At 40.2% G+C, this 25,515-nt stretch overlaps 1 long non-coding RNA gene and 1 pseudogene across 1 annotated transcript; one reads left to right on the top strand and one right to left on the bottom strand.

Annotated features, from left to right (window-relative positions):
• Window positions 1-313: 313 nt before the first annotated feature.
• LOC131255823 (uncharacterized) lies at window positions 314-1,356 on the bottom strand. Its single transcript, XR_009176472.1, has 2 exons — window positions 1,119-1,356; window positions 314-944 (listed from the first exon to the last, which is right to left on the bottom strand). It is a non-coding gene; the product is annotated as an uncharacterized LOC131255823 (long non-coding RNA).
• Window positions 1,357-12,030: 10,674 nt separating this feature from the next.
• Window positions 12,031-21,458, top strand: LOC131255216 (cellulose synthase-like protein E6; annotated as a pseudogene).
• Window positions 21,459-25,515: the final 4,057 nt, after the last annotated feature.

Here is a 25,515-nt window from a genome sequence, read left to right as displayed (position 1 = left end):
CACCGCTAAGTCTTGGTGAGCCAAAACTGATGAATGGATTTGATGAGTGACACACTCCATGGTGGGGCCACACACAAACTTATGGTTAACATCCCATTCCCACAGTTCCGTGGTGCACGTGGCCTACCTGAATTGTTGATCTCGCTGATTTTTTATTTTTAAACTCCCGGACTGCGTAAATCAAGTGTTGCAGAGGATTCTGTCTGACCCAAACCATTAGCAGTGATAGATATGCGATTGGCCTGGATTGCTGGAGCATGAACTGAACTTACTATAATTGAAAATCTGCGACTTGCACTACACAAAAATGAGATACTTGAATAATGGGTTCGACTTGAAAACTATGGTTTTGGTGTCTGCATCAAAATAATCCAAAATGTTATATATGTGGCACATGCTCTAATGCATGGGATTTAGACAAGCCAGCACAGCTAAACCAATAGATGTAAATGCAACTGTAGTGGGCAGGCGTCCCATATCCTTGCGCAAGAAGAGCCCTTGATAGATAGGCCAGTTGATAATGACCAACACCCCACATAGAACAAACTGCAACACCAATGCCTCCATGTCTCCTACTTCATCACCCCATGGCTAGCCTCTTGATTCCACCAATTAGACAGAAGAGGTTCAACATCGCCAGCGTGGCTAGGATGGTGAACATGGGAGAATTGGACCCAAACTCCATGATCTCCTGTTCATACCTCTTCGCAATCTTGTCGTCAGTTTCCTTGGCTGTTATTGCGAATGCTGACTTGGCAAGCCCTGATAACTTGAGTGCCACATCGATGTTGGCGAAGAAGAATGCCGATGTCCTTCTGTAGAGCCAAATTCGTTGTTGGTTCCACCATGACTCGACTGTATCTCCCAACCATAGCCCCTCGACTAGGTTGTATGTGCTTTGCGACGGTCACATATGCAAAGGGAATGAACCATGGGCTTGAGATCTGAAGGACACGAAAACTTTCAATTTAACATCACATTCAGTAGCAGTTTAACTCGGATGAGTCTTTAGTACTTGATTTGACTCATTATTACTAATTAAATTAATATTGTTTATAAACATCTTAGAATAGGTATATATAAATCAAATATAAAAATAACAGAAGGACACAAAATACATGATGGCTTGCTGATTAGAGGTGTTGCTCTTTCACCTTGAGATCTTAGGTTCGAAACCAATCTTTTAGAGTCGAGTTAGCGAGTTGACTCAATGAACCACACCGAGTCAGGCTTAAAATCGTCTATGTTATGACCTACCAGATGGACAGGATAATCAGATAATGAACCCAAGTGGGCTCTTCCAGGAGAAAAAGAAAGAAAAAGAACATGCCTTTTGTGTCTGATCTAGACCATTCATCATTGCACATAAGAAACCAATGGTTCAGACACACTGAGGATTGGAAATTAGTTTCACATGCCATATCGGTCACCACATACGGCAAAAGGCAGGGAAATGTTCGTCTTTAGTTTGGTTTCGATGGTTAAAAAGACAGTAAAACATTCAGTTAAAGAAAGGTAAATGCAAAAGACAGTAAAGTATTCAGTTAAAGAAATTAGGTAACTGCAAAAAGTCTGGAAAATGAAAAATTTAGGCTTAACGCATATTGGACTCAAAAAACAGATTGAAACTAGCCACACGGGAATGCCTTCCACATATATATATATATATATATATATATATATATAAACACACACACACACACGGGAAATGGTACTATATATGAGGTCGACCTTATTGGAATTTCCCATGAGGTCGAGCTGCCTGTGTCCCTCCATGATGTGCGTCAAACATCAACACTGTGCATTTGATGGGTCCCTTTAGGGTATAGGATATCCCAAAAATCAGCCATATACATAACTCAGGTGGACCATACCTTCTAAAACCATGTGAAGACATGCCTAAAATATATAAAGCACTTGACGGGGCCCACATAAGTTTTTGATGCGGCTGAAACTTGGTCTAACACCTCATCCAAGTGGGGCACACACAATGGATGGGCTGGATTTATAAACCACATTTCGGTGGGCCCAATAAACAACCATGAAAATTTAATGGGTAGGTAACCCCTCTCAACTGTTGTATGTGGTGTGGCCCACTAAGTCATGGATTGACCTGATTTTTAAGCCTGTAGCCTACTATGGAATGTCACATCTGATTGATGGTGTTGATGACTAACACACATAGTTCAACCTCATGGGAAATTACCATGAGGTTGACCTCATAGTACCATTTCCATATATATATATATATATATATATATATATAAAGAGAGAGAGAGAGAGAGAGAGAGAGAGAGAGAGAGAGAGAGAGAGAGAGAGAGACCTTTGGGAAAATAATGAAATGCCATTGAGAAGGCTGAGGGATGGGACCACAACATAACAAAGTGTTGGGAAGGCATTGACAACCCATGCATTGAGAATAGCATTGCCCATTGGAAGTTTTAGCTTTATCTTTCCATGCCCTTGTATGAAGGAACAATGCTTGGTGAGGAATAGTTGAAGGTGACCTTCTCCCCATGTCTTATGTTGCACCTGTTGTATTTAAAATTATTTTAAACTTTGGTGTTTCAAAATATCCATTGGGACGGACCATGGCTGTGGCCATAGGTGCGCATGTGCCCTACGGATGTGTCTTTTCATTAAAAAGCTATATCATTTCAATTTTTGTTTTGAAAAGTTGTATCTTTTGAAGCCTAAGGGTCACACCACTTGGGTTTAAACCCAATAGTCACAACCCTTTGTGAAAGGGTGTCTTTACACCCTTAAGGGTGTTTTCACAAAGTCTATAAATAGACTTTTGATTTTAAGTTTTGGAATGGATTAGAAAATTGATTTTTTCTTTAAAAATTTTGTTTAAGTATTTTCTAGTTCGGGTTAAGACTACAAGTGGTTCAAGCTTATTTACAGTGAGTGCACCGCTAGGACCAGATCATAGTCGTTATATCCTGGAGGTCGATTGCTCTAGAAACATGTTGCACTTGGGACGTTGTCTAAGGGGAGCAAATTTGATTTCAAGCCGAGTAACTCATGCACGCCTCGACTTCTACAAATCGATAAGTTTTCTATTTTCTCATTTTAATTTTAATTTTAATTTATCCAAATAGTTTTTCAAACTCCATATATCCAACAATCTTGAAATCGAATATTTTTTTTTTTGGTTTGGAAACTATTTGGAAATATGATAACATAATTGAGTGCACCATGACCACACATGCTTAAGTTTAGTATGAAAATGTTCACATGTTTTACGAATATAGTTGTCTTCATTCATTGTAGTGGCTCAGACATCCGCCTTCACATATATGGCAAATTGAAATAGGAAGTTTCTTGGACTTTATTAAGGAGACATTTCTATATCATCGCATCACGTCCTAAATCAGTGATATTCTCCAAGAGTGGATGTAACCAGCCATTCTAACTGTTGTAACGTGGTGTGTACATGAGATATGGGTTGTTCATCTTGTGCAGTTGTGCCACTCTGTATTACCTGTGGCCTAAAGTTAAGACTGTCATAAGATAGGTTTAAAATAAGTGAAAAAGGTAACCTATGGTTCCCGCTGGCATACACGTGTGGCTCTTGATTATTGGAATAATCTAATCTATCGCTAATGTTTTTAGTGACGACTAATTTTTTGAATTTTACCAACGGATTTTATCCGTCGCTAGGAGGCGACGGACCTTATCGATCGTAGATTAAACGATAGATTTTATCCGTCGAAAAAAAAAACGACCCAGTAAACAGCAACGGACCAAGCGACGGACAAAGTCCGTCGTTTATTTGGTTTTACGATGAATTTGGTCCGTCGCAAATTAATGATTTTGGCATAGTGTATTTTGGCATTCTACATCTTAAATCCTAGAAATCTGAATCCTTTGCATGAAAATCTTACTTATTACAATCTAATTAGACCATATTATCACACACTACAGTTAATGCAGCAATGCTGACAATGTTATGTTGGGGATTTGTGCTGCGGAATCACACAGATATGGATATAAGATAGCAATCCAAGAGCATCAAGCAATCGCAAGAGAAACACTAAGATTTAACGTGGAAAACCCTTGCGGGAAAAAACCACTGCACAAAGCGACAAAATTTCACTATGAAAATAGAAATTACAAAGAGAAAAGACTTACCCGATTCGAATAACCTCGAATCTCATGCTTGCTACACCCTTTAAAAACCCTTAGAACTCTAGAAAACCTTAACATTCATTTATAAAGGCCCTAAGGACCCCTATTTATAATTTAGGAAACTCTACTTACGTACCTCTCTAAAATCGCATCAAATTTACGTAGTCCACGCAGAATCCGCGCACCATCTACGTAACCTTCGACTACTCAAGCCTCTCCCTCGACTGGTTAAAGACCACGGGATTTTCAGAAACATCACTGCTGGACTTCGAGTCGAGCGGGGTACGACTGGTCGAAGGGCACCTTCGACTAATCGAGCTAATCCCTCGACTGGTCGAGCAGCGCGGTGAATACAAGATTTAAGACATCTTTTTTGTAACAATCTTCACCATGTCTTCAATCTTTAACTACGTAGCTTCTTGACCTCTTCTCTTATCACTGCATCACATCATAGCTTCTTGTGCACACTCCGTCCTCCTTTTATGTCATTGCCAAGCCTAGAGAAGTTGCACAGAACTTGAACTTCTCTGTAGGGACGATCTATGAGAGCATGTCTGCCGGATCTGAATCCACATGCCCAAACCACCTTTACTCTTGTCTTGTCAAAAGGAAAGACGTGGTCTTCTTACCATATCACCACTACCTAATATTACTTACTAGGGTATTTGCTCACAACACTGATAGCCTGTGAAATAACCGATCAGACCATGACGTACATTACCAACTACATTCGAATAAGGCGCATAAGACATATCCTACTTTTCCTCATCTGTTTTGAGACATGTCCTAAGAAAAACTTGAGGAGAGATGCGTAGGGAATGCTCTTCGGCTTTGCCTAGTCCATCACATACTTGATCAATACCTACACAAAGTATTTTACCTGTGATTACCAAAACATATGCCTCTTCCAGTCTTAATGAATATCACCGTTGAGAACCTTCTTTGCAGCCCCCTGATCCTTCATCCTGAATGTCCCACTTAACCGAGTCTTAAGTACATCACATGTCATAATTGGCAATCCACATGTCATTAGCATACAATTCGTAACTCACCATGAAGGAATCAAATCATTGCCTAGGTGGCAGGTCGTACCACGACCTCCTACAAACTTTTTTCTTAGCCCCTTTAACTTCTAACAGCTCTGGTTGCTTTATATAGATCTGCTCTTCCAATTTCCCTTGCAGAAGTTCAAACTCCACATCCATCCTTTCCAACTCGAGATCGCATTGGCCAACTAGCGCCAACCACGGATCTAATAAACACCTGTTATACTGTCAGCGTGAATATCTCTAAGAAGTCAATCCCTTGTCTCTGAGTATAATCATTCGCTACCAACCTCGCTCTATATCTATAATATTGTATCCTCCTGAAGATCCACCTGCATCTAACCGCTTTCTTAACCGCTGGAAGCTCCACCAGCTCCCATATATCAATCTGGTACAACGAGTCCATCACATCGCCCATATGCACCTTCCACTTCTCAGCACCAGGCTCACTTAGATCCATCTGAATAGAAGATGGATTCCCTGTGATATTGGAGTCGTCCATGTACCTCGCCAATATCCAGCAATTATGTTGTGTGATTCTTCTCACAAGTGGCTTCTCCACCTACTCTGTATTCTTGCCCACGAGTCTCAGCCTTCATGCCCTATCCGCTCATGTGGTCATGCCTAATATGTCACACAGGTGTAGAGGTGGAATCTGCTACAGCCACTGCAGCTCTACCTTTTGAAGTGCTCCTAATAAACCTATAAACATTATCGAGTCGTTGCACTTTCATGATTACCCGTGCGCCCTTAGATATTTTAAGGACACCATCAATATTTGTGAACTTGCACTCCATAGCCTCAAGTGCACCGAGAGAAATCAGGCTCTTCTTCATATCAAGAACGTGCCTTACCCCAGTCAAGGTACGCTTTGTCCCATCAAACATCTTGACATGCACCGTACTAACAGCCACAACATTACAGGTAGTATCATTACTCATAAATACATGTCCACTATCGCACTCCCTATAGCTAGTGAACCAACTTCGATGAGGAGTCATGTAAAAGGATGTCTCTGTGTCTAGAATCCACTCACCCCAACGATCATAATATAACCGTCTAATCGTAAATACGAACAAAACATCACCATCACATCCACTCGATCCACTTGATATGGCAGTGTTGACCTCTCTATACGATACCTTAGATTCTTCTCTCTTCGATTTAAAATTTTCACAATCTTTCTTCATATGTCCTTCCATCCCATAATTCTAGCACTTTACCTTCTTTTTTTTTTTGCCATTGTATTTGGATCTAGAACCTGAAGAACCTGTACCTTATTGAGAATTCCTACCCCTTATAAACAGTATATTAGAAGATATCCCCATATCGACGTTAAGCTTTCTTATAGCCTTCCCTTGAAGGGCTGAGATAACAGTGTCGCCATTCAGGGTTTTATTCGTAGTGAGAATTCAACAATATACATGCTTGTTCCTCATCTTTCATTACTTCCTCCATATCCAACAATTTACAAACCAATTTATTAAAGTTATTGATGTAAGCATCCAAATCTCCACCATCTGCCATCTTGAAGTTATACCACTGTCACTTCAAGTGTAGGCGATTTTCAGAGGATTTTTTCGCATAGATATCCTCTAACTTTGCCCATAACTTAGCTGCAGTTTTCTCCCTCATGACATTGTAGAGAACCTCATCCGTGAGATATAAATGGATTGATAATAAGGCCTTCTTGTCAAGAGTATTTCAATCATCATCAGTCATAGTAGACTTTTGCTCCTCAAGAGCATCATATTCGTCTTACTTGATTAAGGAACTGATCATGATCTTCTATAACTCAAAGTTATTTTTTCCTAAGTACTTCTCAATCTCATACCTACTGCTTCCCATTGATGCTGATCCATCATATTCAGATCTGTGCCCCAATGATAGCTTTAATACTACGTGTTGGGGATTTGTGCTACGGAATCACACAGATATGGATTTAGGATAGCAATCCAAGAACACTAAGTAATCACAAGAGAAACACCAAGATTTAACATGAAAAACCTTTGCGGGAAAAAACTATGGCACAAAGCGACAGAATTCTACTATGAAAATAGAAATTACAAAGAGAAAGGACTTACCCGATTCGAAGAACCTCGAATCTCACCCTTGCTACACCCTTTAGAAACCCTAAAACACTTTTAGAAACTCTTGAAACCACTTTAGAAAACCTTAGCATTCCTTTAGAAAGGCCCTAGGGACCCCTATTTATAGTTAAGGAAACTTTACTTACGTACTTCTCTGAAACCGCCTCAAATTTACGCAGTCTGCGCAGAATCTACGCACCATCTACGTAACCTTCGACTGGTCAAAGGGCACCTTTGACTGGTCGAGCCAGTCTCTCGACTGATCGAGTAGTGCGGTGAATACAAGATTTAAGACATCTTTTTTTGCAACACATTATCACTAACGTCGACCAATTGTGATGTACGAAATCAGATTTTTCATGCTTGTGACTAGCAGAGGATCTAGATTAAAATCCTATGCATTAGGATAGGTAGAATTCATCCGTGAAAAGAAAAGTATAAAATAAGAATAGGTTGAAATCAATATCCTTAAACAAGGAACAACAGAGATGTTGATTACCTCCGTGAAGATGGACATGTAAAAATACTCCATTGCCCTCATAGCACTCTAAGTTATAAGTGCTCCTAATTGCATTGGGCACTTATACTGTCCAATCCATCAATCTAAACTGTTTGTAGGTCCAACCCACATTTCAAGGGCTACCATGCCAACATTGCACCAATCAAGCAACTATTAACCATTTGATGAATAGCCTTTAAAATAGACTGCCAAGATGGTTCACATAAAAGTAAGTTCCACAATTTGATCCATCCATCTCTTAGGACCTATAGTGGAATGCTTATGATTTTAAAGAATCATGTTTGTTTGGCAACTGTAACCATCTCAGCTATAGCTTAGAACAGGTTGGCTATGGAAAGTAACGCCAGTTCAAGAATTGATTTGATCATCTGATAAGTACAATTTTTGCATAATGAAAATAAACGATTTAGTTCAATCAATTGAGCTGTCGGAATTAGGAGCACTGTAAGTTATAGTTATAGTGCTCCACGCACACACCTTTATATATATATATATATATATATATATATATATATATATATATATATATATATATGTAAATGGTCTCCTGCGCACAAGGCCGCATGGAGATTTCATGCGAGCTTTTCATATGAGCTATTAGATTATACTCACGGCTGGGATTCAACATCTGTGAGAACGAGAGAGCCTTCAAAATAATGACTCGCGGCGATACCTTCACACTCTCGTGGGGATTGCATGCCGTGCACAGCTCGAAAGCTATTGGACAATGCTCTATGATTCAATCATGACGTACTTGTTTTATCCATGTCATTCATCTAAATTTTCAGATCAGTTTCAAGCATGAGCCCAAAAACAAGGTAGATCCAAATCTCAAATGGACCTCACCATAGGAAAACAGTTGTGGTTGAACACCCATCGTCAAAACTTCCTAGGGCCCACTATAATGTTTATTTGCCATCCAACCTATTCGTTAGGTCACACAGACATGGATGATGAGAAAATAAAAAATATCCAATTCATCCAAAACTTGTGGCCCTCAAGAAGTTTTTAACAGTGGCCAATGATTCTCATCGTTAAAACATTCATAGGGCCCTCCATAATGTTTACTTTCCATCCAATCTGTTCATCAGGTCACACAGACCTGAATGAAGAGAAAAAAAAATATCATATTAATCCATGATTTCTGTGACCCCGAAAAGGGTTTCAATGGCAAGCGTTCAATCCCCCACTGCTTTTTTACAATGTGGTCCACTTAGTTTTTGGATCTGTCATATTTTTCGGCTTAAGTATTAAGAGTAGATCACCAAGTGGACGGACGGTTTGGATATAACTCATACCTCATGATGGGACCCACATAACTTGGTGAAGTCAACACACCAGCCACATTGGTGGTGTGTGTGGTACACCAGCCAATCTGCTTCCTTCGCACACACGATGAATTGGATTGTGTACTGAGTTACTCAGTGCGCTTTTATCGTTCTAAGAAGACTTTGTTGGGACCATCATAAATGTAATTGGTTTATCCACGCCATCCATCCGTTTTTTCATCTCATTTCAAGGGTTGAGCCCAAAATTGAAGCATATTCAAAGCTAAAGTGGACCATACCATAGGAAACAATGGAAATAATAATTTCCACAGTTGAAACTTTTCTAGGGCCCACAATAATGTTTATTTGTCATCCAACCTGTTCATAAGATCACACAAATATGGATGAAGAGAAAAATAAAAATATTAGCTTGATACATAACTTCTATGGCCCCCAAGTATTTTTCAATGGTATTCATTTAATTCGCTCTATTTCCTGTGATGTGGTCCGAGGTTTGGATATACTTTATTTTTGGACTCAAGCCCTAAAATTATCTGTTAAAATAGATGTACAGAGTGGATAGAATACATAAATCATGGTGGGCCCTACTGTAGGTAACAACAATGATGGTGGAGCGATTGTTGTAATCCAACGACTTTTATTCCAACATGTGGTGTGGTCAGCTTGAGCATCCGATGTGTCTCATTTTTGGGCTCATGTACTAAAATAATCTATCCAAAAATATGAACGGGTGGATAAAACATATAGATCACAGTGGGCCCCAAAGAGGCACCACTAGAACCTTTTGTCTCTAGCTGGTCCTAGTGAAATCAAATTGAGTACTAAGTTACATAGTAGAGTTTTATCATGTTGAGCAAAGCTATGTTGGGCCTACCATGAATGTGTGTGGTTTATCCACGCCGTCCATCCATTTTTCTAGCTCATTCTATGGGTTGAACCCAAAATTGAAGCATATCTAAAGCTCAAGTGGAGCACACCATAGGAAACGGTGTAAATTGAATGTCTGCCTTTGAAAAATTCTTCTGGCCAGAGAAGTTTTGGCTCAAGCTGATATTTGTGTTCATCCATATCTGTGTAATCTTATTTAGTAAATTGGATGAACGGAGTGGATAAAATAGGTAAATTATAGTGGGCCCCACAGAGTTTACTCACATACTTGGTTACTCACTACATAATGAGCTTCCGTCCTAATGGGAGTGGTACACATGCATCTAGGGGACACGGATTGCCTTCCGAGGTAGTGTCACTAGATGGCTACTACAGGGTACTCTATGGGCCCCACCATGATGTACGTGTTTAATCCATGTCGTCCATTCATTTTGAATGCTCATTTTAGGGCATGACCTAAAAACGAGGTATATCCAAATCTCAAATGGACCACACCACAAGAAACAATGGTGATTCAACGCTCACTATTAAAAACTTCTTAAGGGCCACAAGTTTTGGATGAAATTGATATTTTTGTTTTCTCATCATCCAAGTCTTTGTGACCTAACGAACAGATTGGATGGCAAATAAACCCTACAGTGGACCCTAGGAAGTTTTTAACGGTGGGTGTTTAATTAGCACCGTTTTCCTGTGGTGTGGTGCATTTGAGATTTGGATCTACCTTTTTTTTTTAGCTAATGTTCTAAAATGATCTAAAAAATTAGATGAACAACATGGATAAATCACATACATCATGATCGGCCCATAGAGCATCGTCCAACAGTTACTAACTCTGTACATCAAGCCATTCCCGTGAGCACGAGGAGTCTCGGTGCGAGTCATGATTATCGAGATTCTCTTATTCTCAATGCCGTTGAATCGCAGCCGTGAGTGTAATCTAACAGCTCACATGAATGCTCGCATGAAAGCTCCGTGCGACCTTGTGTGCAGGAGACTGGGACACACACACACACACACACACACACACTCTCTCTCTCTCTCTCTCTCTCTCTCTCTCTCTCTCTCTCTCTCTCTCTCTATATATATATATATATATATATATATATATATATATAAGAAAAGGTTCTATGTAGCTCATGGGAACTTCCCATGAGGTCGAGTTGTGTGGGCCCACCATGATGGGTGTTGAACATCTACCCCATCAATCAGATGCACCATTCCATGGTGGGCCAAGGTCTTAAAAATCAAGTTAATCTGTGACTTACGTGGGCCACACCACATACAAAAGTTGAGGGGTTACCCTCCATTAAAACATTCATAATCAATTGTTGGGCCCACCGAGATGCAGTTCACAAATCTAGCCCATCCATTATGTGTGTCCCACTTGGATGAGGGGTCAGACCAAGTTTCAAATACATCCAAAATTCAAGTGGGCCCACCAAGTGCTTTTATATGTTTTAGGGTTTAGGGTTTTAGATGATATGGCTCACCTGAGTTCCGTATATAGCTGATATTTGGCATATCCCATAATTTAAAGGAGACCCATCAAATGCACGGTGTTGATGTTCGACATACATCATGGAGGGGCCCACACAGCTCGACCTCATGGGAAGTTCCCATGAGGTTGAGCTGTGTGGGCCCCACCGTAATGTATGTCAAACATCTACCCCATCAGTTAGAAGCACTATTCTATGATGGGTCACTGGCTTAAAAATGAAGTCAATCCATGACTTGGAGGTGCCACACCACATACAACAGTTGAGATAGGTTATCGTCTCATTAAAACATTCAGTATCATTTATTGGGCCCACATAGATGTGATTCACAAATCCAACCCATCCATTGTGTGTGTCTCACTTGGATGAGGGGTTGTACCAAGTTTCAGCCGCATCCAAAACTCAAGTGGATCCTAGCAAGTAATTTTATATGTTTTAGGTATGTCTTCACATGGATTTGGATGGTATGACCAAGCTGAGTTCTGTAAATGGCTTAATTTTGGGATATCCTATGACCTAAAGGAGTCGCATCAAATACATGATTGATGCTCATACAGCTTGACCTCAATGGAAGTTCCCATGAGGTCTCTCTCTCTCTCTCTCTCTCTCTCTCTCTCTCTCTCTCTCTCACACACACACACACACACACACATATATATATATATACACAGTCTTAGTTTTGATTTCAGATGGTGGGAGTTTGGGAGAGTAGCTACATCCACACCCAAAATATGGATGGCTGTGATCATCCTATCATCTTTCTTCACATGGGACACGTGGGAGATACTGTTTTAAGTAAGAGGTCAACCACCCTCTGTGGCACACATACTTTGAGTGTATACGTCCAATCCTCAGATGGGGCCGACTGCAAGTAATAATTGGATGGGGACAGACATCTTTGTTTTTTATTTATTTATTTATTTATTTGTTAGCTTGTTAGTACACAACACTGTGAGTTCACACTTCATTGTTAGCACCCCCACTGGGATCGATACCAAGACTAATACCAAGACGTCAGTGTTGAAAGGAGGTATCTTTCACTCAGTCTACCACTTGAGTGATGGATCAGGGTGTACGGGGACACACACCTGAGTGTTAAATCAACCGGATTTTGGTTTACATGATATACGGTAGGGATTTAATGCATTTTAAGTCTTTCCCACTCATATTAGATCATAAAGTAACTACGGTAAATACCCAGAGGCAAGTGTTATCCCATCAGTGAGGCAGCCAATGGCTAGAATTCACAATGTTAGTGGGCCGAGCGCCGAGCTTCTCGAGCTCAGAGTCATACCAACGGTTCAATTGTGATCAAAGTTACATGAGCCCCATAATGATGTATTTATCATATCCACACCGTTCATCAATTTTTCGAGATCATTTTAGAGCAGTAGCCCAAAAATGAATCATATCCAAAGCTCAAATGGACCACACCAAAAAAGCAGCGAGTATAATGATTTTCACCATTAAAAAATTCATAGGGCCCACCATAACGTTTATTTTTCATCCAATGTGTTCGTCAGGTTACAAATACTCTTCAAACAAATTTCATGTTGATCCAAAACTTATGTGACCCTAAAAGGGTTTCAACGGTAGACGTAAAATCCCCCGCTACATTTTGTAGTGTGGTCCACTTTATTATTAGATCTGTCTTATTTTTCATCTCAAGCCTTACGAAAAGCTTGTGAAATGTATGAACGGTTTGGATATAACATATACCTCATGATGGGACCCACATAACTTGCTGACATCAATTCAGCAGCTATAAATTTGGTGTGTGGTACTCCAGCCAATCCGCTTCAAGTCTACACCCTATAATAGTCACCACTCCACGTGAACTTTTAATTGCTTATATGTTTTGAATTACTTTATTAGGTAAAATGATGCCACACAAGGCAACTTATTATAGCCGTTGGATCACAACGTGATTCTTGGGATCCAAAGGCTCTAAGTGGCGATTTACATAAATGCTATAAATTTCCATTTTTGTCCTTTTAATTTCTCTCCTCTTCTTCTTTAAAAAAACAAAAATAATAAAATAAAAAATAATAAAAATAAAAATAAAAATCTTTTACGGTGCAGATATGAAGATGAATTGCCGAGGGTGGACATTTTCGTGTGTACCGCGGACCCCACAATAGAACCACTCACCTTAGTGATCAACACCGTTCTTTCAGTCATGGCCTACGATTTCCCACCGGAGAAGCTGAGCATCTACCTATCCGATGATGGTGGGTCAGATCTGACATTCTACGCTCTATTAGAGGCATCCCGCTTCTCCAAACATTGGATCCCATTTTGCAAGAAATTCAAGGTGGACCCAAGATCACCGGCGGTCTATTTCGCCACAACATCTGAGCCCCATGATATTCAACACGCCAACGAATGGTTGTCCACCAAGGTAAAATATCTTTAACATTGTTTATCAACATAAAATAAATCCAGTCCATCCAAATTGTACATACAGTTGTGGATGGAGCACGGCCCAAAAATTATATGGATCGGGCCATCGTTAGCATTCAATTGGATGGTTGAGATGAAAATATTGGCATTGATCAGGCCATACGTGTGGATTTTAGACTGGGGCCTGCTTTTTTTATCAAGAAATGATCACATACAATGGCCAGCTGTATTCAAACTTCTCACATAAATTCATTCCCCAGTCTGTCACATTGATTCTGGACAGTTAAGGGACGTTTGGCGCATGGTTTTAAGTGGGATGGAATTGCATTTGGTCCCAATCTCATGGATTTTGAAATTCATTATACATGTGGGCCCACATTGATACATGTGTTTATCCATGTAGTCCATCCATATACACCATTTACACATGACATTTTGGTTATATACATTTATTAGTGAACAACATTGGTTGTGAATTTGATTTGTTAATTACAATTTTATGTCCGCCAAAATTTTTTTTTACTTAATCAAGTATTTTACCCTAAGCAAAAAAATTTATTCCAAATATGAGATTGGATGGCCAAAATACCATGATATTTCTGGACATGCAATCTGTCGCTATCAAAATCTAGATTGCTCTCCTCTCGATACTCCAAACCCCTACTAAGCCTTGCACTAAAATGGTGAGCAAAAAAGACCCTAGATTAAACAGGGGACCCTTCGGTGCCTAAGTCAGGTCAAAGAAATCTGGGTCTAAGTCAAGATGTAGAGAAAGTACGAGATATTGCGTACCTGCCTCCTCCCACAAAGATGCTACTTATACCCCCTCACTTACATCGGGCATGTCCGCAAAAGCAGGCACATATTGGGACATTCACCACGTCTTGCAGATAATTCGATCACCCAGTCGTTCAGTGCTCATGTCTCATGTGGACGTGGGCAATTGAGTAACTGTCACCAATCGTGTAGTAGTGGGACACCTCATGGTTCCCCTCATTAATGGATTCCAATCCGAACCAGATCCGACCGCCTCAGCTCTGGATCACTCCAAGCCAACCGCCTCGAACTTGAATCATTCCAAGCTGACCACCTCGGCCTCAGATCACCCCAACCTCCAAGCTAGTCGTCTGGGCCTAGGGTCTCGGACCGAAGGTATAATGAATGTCAAGTTGGAAGTCCGTCCTCGGACTATTCATATAACTCCGAATTCATATAGCTCCGAGATCAATCTTGAGCCTCAACTCAACTCACCTCGGACCTTGGAGTTCAGGTGTCTCTCTAATCTTCCCATAACACAATCTTTGTACAATAATGATGTTAATCACATCTAATACAATTCAATATCATTTAATCCCATAGACCAAACACACCCTTGGTGTTTGAAATAAGACCATTGTAATGTTTTCATTTTTAAGCATTCATAAATGTCCACTAATGAAATTTCTCATAACTTCAAATCACCTATGTATGATCTGTCAAATTATCATAATATCAAAGTATTTCTCTTTTGCAAACACAAGCAATCTTTTCTAACGGTTTTGTATTTTAGGCACATGTCCTTATTTTTCGAATTAGGATATATCCAGGGCATCCACTATCCCAATGGTGCCATCAATGGGACACTTTTGGATCAATGTATCATGGCCCCAAATGAACGGCCATGATCGAACTTTACATTTGCTGATGAGCATGAAACTCTCATTTTTCTCAAAACTATGCTCTATAAAAATTACAAATTACATTTTATTTGTTTTTTCATAGAAATTATATGAAGAAATGGCGAACCGGATAGATACTGCAGTTAAGTTGGGCCGTGTCCCAAGTGAAATCCGAGCCGTTCACAAAGGTTTCGCAGAGTGGCATTCGGCAGTAAATCCACGCAACCATCAGACCATTCTTCAGGTAAACCTTAATTACATTTCATTACAATAGAGAAATACCATTGCCTTTACAGTAAGCTTGAAAATCCCTATATAAAAGTGCTTGTGCCAGAAGTAATAATGCAATTATTCTTTCCTGCCGATAAGTTTCATGCGTAGAATATCCAATCCATGCAAAAGATGGGCCAAACCATGATGGTCACTTCAAATGAAAATCAGTCCAATCAACTCATTTGTTGGGCCACACCAGTACACTGAGTTATACAATCCATTCATTTTGATGTTGTGTTCTGCTGGATAAGCGGATTGGCCTGATTTTTCCATCCACGATTAGTCATGGTCTGGCCCACCTTTTTCACAGATTGGATTGGATATTTTACAAATGCGACATGTTGACAAGCTGTATGTAAGCCATTTCTCCTGGGAAGTGATATTTACGGCCACCTCATTTTGATAGATACATCCCTCTTGTATTTGTGGTAATCAATAGTAGAAAATTTGTACCATTTGTGTTATTATCATACCAAAAGTAGAAAACAGGGTGTATCGAGATCTGTAACCGTGTAAAAAATAATATCCCAGAGATTTTGCTATATTTTTGTGGGAAATCGAGTAATTATTGAAATTGGTCAAGACTCCAATTTATGGACGCTTCTTTATAATATTAGTTGTTGATTCATTAATAGTCTTGCGGTTGGACTTTAGGAACCTGCTTTAATAGATGAGACACCACCATCTAATTGTTTATTGATCTTTCTAATAAAATATCCAGATATTAATTGATGGGAGGGACCCGAATGCTGTGGATGCTGAAGGATCAGCATTGCCGACACTCGTGTACATGGCACGTGAGAAGAGACCTCAACATCTCCACAACTTCAAAGCTGGTGCTCTGAATGCATTGGTAATTTTTACATGCTTGTATGTGGAAACACGTGCATACTAATAGAGTTGAAAGTCATAACCGACCCGACATTGGGTTGTGCTTGGGCAGGATTTATCAGGTTTGCCCTTGAGCTTGGGCTATACAAACATCAATCGGATAAAATTTTGATCGGGCTTGAGTTGAAGTATAGGATTACCTAACCCAACTAAACCCAACCCAACCCAACCAAAACCCAATCGATATCCAAGTTACTAATAAATTATAATTAAGTGTGGATAATCTGTCTTGAAGGCATATGAAATTCTAGTGCCATTACATCCCATTCGTCCATTTCATTTCCAATGACCCAAGTTATTCGTGCCACGCAACATGAATTTTAACATGTGAAACTTGTTTGGCCCCATAATAATCTGTGTTTTAGATCCATACCGTCCATCAATTTTTACATATCATTCTAGCATATTACCCAAAAAATGAGGCACATTCAAAGCTCAAGTGGACCACACCACAAAAAGTAGTGAAAATTGAACAAACTATTGTCGACACTTTCCTAGGGCCAACCCTGATGCTTATTTTCCGTCTAACATGTTCATAAGATCACACATACTTGGAAGAAGTTAAAATACAAATTTCAGCTTGATCCAAGTCTTGTATGGTCCCATAAAGTTTTCAATGCTACCGTCAATTCCTATTGCTTCTACTAGTGTGGTCTACTTTAGCTTTGAATATGCAATTTTTGGGGGCTCATATCCTATAATGATCCAAAAATTTAGATGGACGGTGTGATTTAAAAAATACATTATTGCAAGGCCACATAAATTTCACATGTCAAGAAATTCAATTGATGTGGTAGTGCACAGAGTGGATTATGTGAGACCATGGCCTCGCTTAAGACTTTGCAGCACTTACCATGGGGCTCACCTTGATGTGCATATTCTGTATCCACTTCGTCCATCTTATTTTCAAATCATTTTAGAGCATGATCCCAAATTTTAAGAAGATCCCATTATCAAGTGGACTATAATTCAGGAAAGAATGGTGATTGAACACCTTTCATTAAAAACTTCTTAGGGTGCATATTATTAATGTTTCCCTAAATTTTATTTGCCATCCAATCTATTGATAAGTCACATAAGCTGGATGAAGGGAAAAAACAAGTATCAGCTTCATCCAAAACTTTTGTTTCTCATTAATGGTCAATCACCTCTATTTCCTATGGTATTGACCACTAGATAATTCGATCTGCTTCATTTTTTGCATAATACCCTAAAATGATCCGAAAAAAAAAAAAGAACTGTATTGAAATAACTATATATATAATTAGTAAAATCACGAGTACAAAAAATAAGATGTGTATTGAAATATAATAAACTAACGTAGTAACAAAAATATTAGCATATATCCACCCAACCGAGCCTGCTTGGGTTGAGAATTCCCAACCTAAGGTTGGGTTGGGCTAGGGTTGAGGTATAGGAAACTTGGGTTGCGCTGGGTTTGAGCACCAACCCACCAAACTTTCAGCCACATAGATTAGGGGTGCAAACAAGCCGGGTCAAGGATCCGTGTAAGCCAGAACCAATTAATATTTGGGCCAACAACTCAGATCTGGGCTCGGCACATTTAGTAACTGGCCCATAGCCCATCAAACAACATAGTAAATGGGCTTCTCCTCTTACATGTGCGAGGTTAAACCCTAATTGGGCTTTATATGCATATATGAAATCCACAGACCCATTTATCATCCCAACCTCAACCGTTATTGGTCTGGGCCCAAAACTCATGACAGACACAGCCCGTGGCCACCGATGGTGTAGACGGACATTAGGCATTTTGGGAATACATAGATGAGAGTTTTGCAGAATCTCCTGCCAATTTTACTCGGCTGGACGGCCTGTATCATATTCAGGACAATAGATTCAAGAAAAAGGTGGGCCCACCATGCAAATTAGTTAGCCTAGAGACCAAGCGGGTTCATTCATCAAACAGGCCAAACATGCATATCAGTGTATCATTGGCAAAATTTTCTTAAACCACCCATGATTATTTTACATGTCAATGTGGCCCACCTGATAATTTGAGCAACCTAATTTTGTAGGAGGCCATCTCTGCAATGGAGTCCACCTGAATGAAACAAACATTCATGTGTGCATGCAAACTCACGAAAACAGAAGCATCCACATAGAGAAGCTCATGCATGCACAACGCACATTGCCACAATCCTCACCATTTTTTATGCTGTGATCATGATCGTCGTGATCAAATTTGCAGATACGGGTGTCGTTGATCATAAGCAATGGGCCAATCATCCTGACCGTAGACTGCGACATGTACTCAAACAATGCAGAATCGCTGAGAGATGCATTGTGTTTTTTCATGGATGAAGAGAAGGGTCATGAAATTGTCTAGTACAATTTCCTCAGAGATTCGATAGTCTCTCTAAGAATGATATTTATGCTAATTCCTACAAGGTAGTTCAAGGGGTAAGTGTCACAGATTGCCCATTAAAGTTCTATGGTGGGCCAATGTAGCTTTGCCATGACCAAAATCGAAGTGATCGGACATTGAGTAAACAATCTATTTGTGGACCAATAATCAGATCATCTTTCATTTGGATAATGGCCCACCAAATAAATGGTCATGACCTTTAAAATAATGGATCTTTCAATGTGCTTGGCTATGTAGGTGGAATTTCACGGTATGGATGGTTATGAAGGGTCACCGTACCTTGGGACCGGATGCTTTTTTAGGAGGGAGAGTGTATGTGGGAAGAAGTATGGTGAAGAATACAAGGAGGAGTGGAAAAAAGGAATGGAAGGGCGAGCAAAGGGAAGTGCCATGGAGTTGGAGGATAGAGCAAAAGGTCATGCAAGTTGCACCTGTGAAGAGAATACTCAGTGGGGAAAAGAGGTCTCTCTCTCTCTCTCTCTCTCTCTCTCTCTCTCTCTCTCTCTCTCTCATGTACCTGAAATATGCAGATGGGAGTGAAGTATGGGTGTCCAGCGGAAGATGTGATAACTGGCATGGCAATTCAATGTAAGGGGTGGAAATCGATGTATCTCAACCCAACAATGAAAGCATTCTTAGGGCTTGCTCCTACAACCTTATTACAATCGTTGGTGCAACACAAGAGATGGGCAGAAGGGCGCCTTCAAATATTCACCAAGCATTGTTCCTTCATAAAAGGAAATGGCAAGATAAAGCTAGGACTTCAAATGAGCTATGCTATTTACAATGCACAGGCTCTCAATGCCTTCCCAACACTATGTTATGTTGTAGTCCTATCCCTTGCCCTTCTCAATGGCATTTCCTTGTTCCCAAAGGTCTCTCTCTCTCTCTCTCTCTCTCTCTCCCCCCCCCCCCAAGGGTATGGTGATCATCAATCAATACTGTTTCCTATGGTGTGGTCCACCTGAGATTTAGATCTGCCTCATTTTTGGAATCAAGCATTAAAATGATCTGGGAAAATGGATGGACGACATGGATAAAACATATAAATCATGGTGGGGCCCACGGAACACTGACATGGTCACTAGCCAAATCTCATCCGGTTCTACGGTAAGTTCAAGCTTTGTGGGCCCCATCATCATCCGTGACCAATATGATATGTTTCTTACGGAAATATGCTCGAATACAGGACATAGGCTAGCATTAGTAGCGAGTAAGCATATACTTTTGTGGTATGATAAATATAGGTGGTAGATTTCCATATTGGCTGGATAGCATCATCTGATCTAGTGATGAATGGTCTAGATCAGACATAAAGATCAAAGGTGCGAATCACATGATGAATGGTCTAGATCAGATATAAAGACATATTACCAGAAAGTTTCCAAGCCTAATTATCGTGAAACTCAATTGTAAGCCTGACTCTACCTTGACACGGTGTGACTTGCCGAGTCAACTTGCTGAGTCGACTCGAAGGGATGGGTTTCAAAATCCCAAGACCTCAAGGAGAAGGACCAACACCTCTAGTCAACAAGCCATGCATCATGTGTTTGCATGTACTTACCCTTATTTTTATATTTGATTGATATATAAAATGTTTATAAATAATATTAATTTAATTATTAATATCGAGTCAAGTAAAGACTCAGTCCGAGTCTTGAATCAACCTGACCCGGCTGGACATAAAATCAAGTTAAACTATGATCGAATGTGATGCTCAAGTTGAAATTTTTCTTGCCCCTTCAGATTTCAAGTCCATGGTTTGCACCCTTTGCATATGTGATGGTCGCAAAGCACACATACAGCCTAGTCGAGGCGCTATGGATGGAAGAGACGGTCGAGTCATGGTGGAACGAACAACGGATGTGGCTTTACAAAAGGACATCGTCGTATTTCTTCAGCACCATCGATGCGGCACTCCAGTTATCAGGACTTGCCAAGTCAGCATTCGTGATCACGGCAAAGGCAACCAACGACGAGGTGGCGAAGAGGTATGATCAAGAGATCATGGAGTTTGGGTCCACTTCTCCTATGTTCGCCGTCCTAGCCACATTGGCGATGGTGAACCTCTTGTGTCTAGTCGGTGAAATCAAGAGGGTAGTCATGGGTGATGAAGTTGAAGACATGGAGGCATTGGCATGGCAGTTTGTTCTATGTGGGGTGTTGGTCATCATCAACTGGCCCATCTATCAAGGGCTCTTCTTGCGCAAGGACATGGGCCGCCTGCCCACCTCGGTTGCATTTATATCTATTGGTTTCGCTATGCTGACTTGTCTAATACCCATGCATTAGAGCATGGGTGACATTATAACATTCAGCAATATTTTGATGCAGACACCAAAACCCCTTTCAAGTAGTGCACCCATTATTCAAATACCTCATTTTTGTGTAGTACAATCATATGTTGGCAGATTTTCAATTATAATAAGTGCAGGTCATGCTCCAGCAATCCAGGCCATTGGCACGTCGAGTCCCGCTGCATATGGGTAGATGATCTTATCTAGCACTGCCAATGGAATTTGGGTCAGACCAGAATCCCTTACAGGTAGACCACACCACAGGGAACAACAGGGATGGGATGCCAACCATAGGTTCGTGTGTGAGGCCATTGTGGAGTGTGTCATTCAAAAAATCCATTCATTAGGTGTGACTCACCAAGACTAGGATCAGCCACACATGAACTTTAACAATCTTACATTGCGGGGACTTTTATAGTGACACAAACCGTCTATGTTCAATGGATTCAATAGATGAGAGATACCCAAAAATTTTCTGATTGAAAATTTCAACCCTTTGATTATGACCATTCATTTTTAAAGCAAAATAGCCAAAATTTCTAATGGTTAGAAAAAAATAAAATTAAGAGATTTTATTTTTTGTCTCTACAACACAAGTGAAGACCCATCATGTAAACGGCTTTGATCATTGAAAGATGATCAGCATCAAACTCTAAACTCCCTATTTATAACATTGTAATATGTGAGGATGTATTTGAGCAAACCTCTGCACATCCTTTCAAATGTGGACCTTGTTTTTGTTTTTTACCCTTGATTTTTCCAGCTAGTGTTTTTGTATTATGCAAATGTGTCTTTCCAAGCAAAGACTAATGACATGAATGGTCAATAGCGAATTAAAAAAAAAATATGTGGTTTATATTTTTGAAGGGATGTCAGTTGTTTCTCTCTCTCTCTCTCTCGTAAGCCACAAGGCATTGGTCACTCATTAGGTAGTCTAGATGTGTAAATCAAACTATTTATTGTTCGTTTATTATGATGGTGAGGCCTACCTGATGAGTGGATTTTATTCAAAGTGATATATTGTGGGGCCCATCTTTTGGATGGATTGGATCCTACAAAATTGACTCGTTTTGATGGAAAGATGGTCGAGTGTTTGGTGATTCTGATCCGTCCATCAAGCAATCCTTACCATGGTTTTAAAACTCTGCGGAGTCAGCTCGACTTTGTTCTGATTCTCAGCACCTGACATGACTAGTGTAGTGACTTGAACAGAGTCACTCATCCATTTCAAATCCTACTCGTACGTGTGGTTAACTTGACCCATATTCACAATACCAACTACCCAATGAATGGCTCAAATCAATCAAATTTGCACCATTCAACGGTGGGAAACAGGCCTTGATTGGTAGTTGTAATGTGGACCCTGCATTCTTTCAAGGCCAACATGGTTTTACAGTTTCCTGCAATTGAGGTCAATTGTTCAAAATTTGCATTTATCAGAGCCGGCATTGATACCCAAGTCCAGAGCCCTCACCCTTTTCACTCATCACGTGCGTTGCACGTGCCAGCTTGGAGAGTTTTAGACAGCTATGGAATCTTAGCCGTTGATTTCCTTCCACAGTCAACCAATACAGCAGCAATCATGCAGCCTATCTCGTCATCCTATGCATCAGAGTAGGGAAGATGATCAAGCATACAATATCCGTACATATATTTCCCATGAATGGAAGCAGATTGGCTGGTGTACCACACACCAGCGATATAGCTAGTGTGGGTACGTGTCGACGATCGCTGACTCTCCTCGAGCTCCGAGTTGTACAAACGTTTCAAAGGAGATCAAAGTTGCGTAGGCCTTAAACTGATGTATTCTTTATATCCACACCGTTCATCCATTTTTAGAGGTCATTTTAGGCCTGAGACAAAAATTGAATTATAAAAAAAGCTCAAGTGGACCACACCACAAATAAAAGCTGAGAGGATGATTTTCACGGTTAAAACATTCGCAGAGCCCACATAACGTTTGTTTTCCCTCCAGGGTAACAAAGAAATGGTTGAAGAGAAAAAACAAATTTCATATTGATCTAAAACTTCCATGACAACAAAAGGATTTGAATAGTAGGCGTGCAATCCTCCATTTTTTTGCAGGGTGGTTTACTTGATCTTTATATCTATCTTATTTTTAGCTCAAAGTCTTACCAGCCAAACGGATGGACGGTTTGGATATAACACATGCCTCATGATGGGACCCACAACACTCGCTGACGTTGACACACCAGCTATATCGCTGGTGTGTGGTATACCAGCCAATCTACTTTCCGATCAACAAGACCCAGACCTTACATCCATCAGGGTCCTAATCTTGATGGACCGTAGCCTGAAAATCAGGTAATACAGATCATTTTAACACCCTTGATGAATACAAATGAGTGGTTATAAAATTTATTTATTTTTTACTCCGGTCAACAGCCATACTATTATGCGATAATAGCGCTGGTTTTCTGCCCAGGTACGCGGGTTTATTGCCAGAGCCTTTCTCACTGACTACATGCGCTGTAAACCTAGGTGGAGCCCACTGTTTTGCAGGCCCATTTTAGGATATGATGCCAAAAGAGCATGATCCAAAGCTCAAGTGGGCCACACTTAAGGAAAAGGTGGGTAGGGAAATTCCTACCGTTGAAACCTCCTTGGGTCGACAATGATGTTTGAATGTCATGCATACGGTTAGTAACGTCATTACTCATGAGATGAATGAACTGAGAACACAGAAATTACCTTGATTGAAAACTTCTTCAATCCTTACATTGAATCTAGCTCATTTTTGGTCCAACGTCCTAAAATGAGCTCACAAAATAGATGAACGCGATGAATTTCTCACAAACATCACGGTGGGGCCATCTAGGTTTAGATCATAGGAATTTCCTAGGAAATGCTTTTACAGGAAATCCGTACACACTGACAACGCTCTGGATACTTGGCCTGTATGCCACATGTACAGACATTGAATGTTAGATGACGCCAGTGGATGCTCTCCGTCTCATGTGCTGTGTGTAGTGACGTGCACCCTGGTCTCACCCAAGACGATTTGGCCTTACACTGGGCGCACCTTGATGTATGTAGTATGTATTCGCTGGCGTCGTATATTTTCCCAAATCATTTCATGTAAAAATGAAATAGATCCTGTTATCAGGTTGACCATACCATAAGTAACAGTGGTGATTGACTCACAACTAACCACAGAAGTTTTGGATAAGCGTATGTGACCTTATCAATAGATTGGATGGTAAATAAACACTACGAAAAACATTAAGGTGTGCCTAAGAAGATTTCAAGGGTGGGATAGTCAATCACTACTGTTTCTTATAATATGGTCCACCTGATAATTGGATCTGCTTCATTTTTTGGATAATGCCTTCAAATAATCTGAAAAAACGGATGGACGGTGTGGATACATAATACATACATAAATGTGAGCTCCCATGATAAGGGTCGCATGTCTTGGGTGAGGATCGGTACAAATGAGACCTTGGAAGTGCCCTATTTTTGGGCTTGTACCGTAAACGGTAGAATGGATGGATGGTGTGGATAATACCCATACATCACAGCCCTCAGAGCCTCTGTCCGTTAGCTAGAAATATGACAAAATGGTCATCTCACAGACGAATCTTTGCCTTTCGCTAGAGGTCAGTATCTGACGATTGAATCGAACCTTTTCATTGGATCATGTAGTGTGTTGGCCGTCCGGATCCATTGGCATGTTATCGACGCAATAGCTAATTTATTAATAAGGAAGCCGGTTGCCTGGTGGGTCCGCAGATGAGAAACTGAAGCGGTCCAGCACACCACATGCACCAAATAGAATGCATGACTACGATCCACATACTCATCAGGTGGGCCATGTGTATGAGAATGTACCTTCGGTCTTTTCTGTGGTGAATGTGGAACATTGGTGTATTTTGTTTAAAAGTTTGATTACGTAGCCAAAGAGATTAACTTTTAAATTGTGGGGCCCACTATAATATTGAAAAGGCCAAGCTAAGTCCTAGAAGAGGGGGTGAATAAGACTATACCAAATTAACAATTTAAGAGCGAAATAATAAACAAATAAGTAAAGATAGTACTAAACAATCCCACAAGGCAGAAATGAATAGCAACCTCAAATGTACAAGTATTGAGAAGTTGATACAGATGTTATTTTAAGGAC

The sequence above is a fragment of the Magnolia sinica genome, chromosome 9 (genome assembly GCF_029962835.1).
Source record: "Magnolia sinica isolate HGM2019 chromosome 9, MsV1, whole genome shotgun sequence".
NCBI lineage: Eukaryota > Viridiplantae > Streptophyta > Magnoliopsida > Magnoliales > Magnoliaceae > Magnolia > Magnolia sinica.
The sequence above is the reverse complement of the archived record's forward strand: the minus strand, read 5'-3'. Positions and strand labels throughout refer to the sequence as shown.